Here is a 2,037-nt window from a genome sequence, read left to right on the forward strand (position 1 = left end):
TGTATCATTCATGACATTCCTTTCCTCCACAAAATGACTTTCGTTCAGGAAATGCATTTTGTACACAAAATGAATTTATTCAGTTGACAAAATTCATTTCGCCCACTAACATTCTTCCATTCAATTCCAGTCCGTTTCCAAGGAGATGTTGGAACAGTTACGTCAGTTACGTTATCAGTAGCCTACGTATGTAAGTTCTAGAATCTAGAGTGCTGATGTCATTCGCATTCCTATATAAACGGCAAATTCATCTTCACATTTCATTTTGAACAAAATCAACATACGTGCATGTACATTCACTTTATCATGGCAAGGAATTTCTTTCAGAGAGCTGTAAACCAGCTTAAAAACAAAGAGTTTCGGAAGTATCTGAGGAGGTATGTGCATCCAGAGGCGCTTGCAGTTTATGTAAAAATCCAATATGTAAACTTTCCTTGTCAATTGCCGTCAGTGTATAAGAAGCTTAAACTCTTCACTTTGTTGTAGATGTAAGCATAAAGTCACTGCTTACATTTGGGTCCCTCATTGCAGAAGTGCTGCTGGTGATCACAGAATTGCACTTATAATTTTTTTTGTTTGTTTTCTTTGTCTTTCCGTGATCTGAATGTGCCTGTTGGGAAAATCCTTACAACAAAAGCACGGTAAGAAAGTAACAAACTGATTTTTTGTTAATATACATGTAATTTTATGACTACTGTTTAATAATCTCACACTAATGTATTGTAAGAATCCTCTGAAATTTATTTAATGGTACCTTCACCCTGCTGCATGTTAGATCAGCTCTGTGTTTTATTGTTTGATTTCAGCACTTCTGGGGACCAGTTATTAATTGGGGTCTTCCCCTAGTCGCAGTCAGCGATATGAGGAAGAGCCCCGACATCATCAGCGGTCGAATGACCTTCGGTAAGAGGCAGAGGGCTCACCTTCCATCTATATGCGCGTCCACTGGGTCACTCGGGACTCCAGAGGGACTTTTTAAAGGTTTTAAGCTGGTTGCTCTTCTTCTCTTCTTTCTGGCCTCTGACCCCTGCATGATCTTTGTCTCCCCAGCTCTTACCTGTTACTCAATGATATTTATGAGGTTCTCATACCGAGTCCAGCCCCGAAACTGGCTCCTTTTTTCTTGCCACATGGCCAATGTGACGGCACAAGTGATCCAGGGAGGCCGGCTCATCCGACACAAGTAGGTCCCCACCAGGCTCCCTCTAGAATATTTAAATCTTCACCTCATATCTGTTGATTAATGCCATATTACTGCTCGACATATCATTTGCAGCCGGCAGCCAGGCAATCACTCTGCCAGCTTTTCTCCTAGTCAGATCCTTCCTTAATAGTGTCACACAAGTACCTTTTATAGGTTTGTGTTCGTCATGAATGTTTTTTTTCTTCCATTTCAGAATGCAGAACAAAAATGCGAAATGAGCCTTTGCATGCAGTAGATCAGAGCACAGACGGGTTCGTGCAGATAAAGGCAAATTGAGGAAGATCTCTACCAGATCCATGCATCAGATCAGGAGAGCAGCTGCTAAAATGCCATTATGTAGCAGCAAACAGATATTTGAAGCTGCTGGTGCCTCTGGAGTCCCATGGACATCAAGGTGTAGAGTCCTCCACTGCAACTGTGCATAAACCTTCTATTCTGCCGCCACTAACCAGTGCTCACAAGCAGAAACTGTCCAAATACACAAGTTCAATGGATGCAAGACTTGTGAAGCTGCTATCAAATAAGGAGTCCTATGTCAAAATGTGACGTGACCTGTTTGATTTCAGTACATATGTTGCAAACACAACAAATCACAATTTTCAGTTCTTTGCAACTTATAAAGTGTTTTGCAGCTTACTGTGCATAATAATTTGGAACAGTTCATTGTAAGTGTTTTGTTTGACAAAAAAATACTGTAATCATTAGATTTGTTCAATAAAATTTGAATTGCACTCAATAGTTGACAACATGAGAATTATTCTGACTATATGTGTGTTCATTTCTTGCATTTTTCTTATTAGGAATCCACACGTAAGTAGGGGCAATTCACTGCC

General features: G+C 40.2%; 1 long non-coding RNA gene across 1 annotated transcript; it reads left to right on the forward strand.

Moving 5' to 3' along the window:
* The first annotated feature begins 658 nt into the window (after positions 1–658).
* On the forward strand, positions 659–1,789 carry LOC125720929 (uncharacterized). The gene is made up of 3 exons (XR_007385612.1): positions 659–903; positions 1,051–1,183; positions 1,398–1,789. It is a non-coding gene; the product is annotated as an uncharacterized LOC125720929 (long non-coding RNA).
* Positions 1,790–2,037: the final 248 nt, after the last annotated feature.

Source organism: Brienomyrus brachyistius, unplaced genomic scaffold (assembly GCF_023856365.1).
Source record: "Brienomyrus brachyistius isolate T26 unplaced genomic scaffold, BBRACH_0.4 scaffold27, whole genome shotgun sequence".
NCBI classification, from domain to species: Eukaryota; Metazoa; Chordata; class Actinopteri; order Osteoglossiformes; family Mormyridae; genus Brienomyrus; species Brienomyrus brachyistius.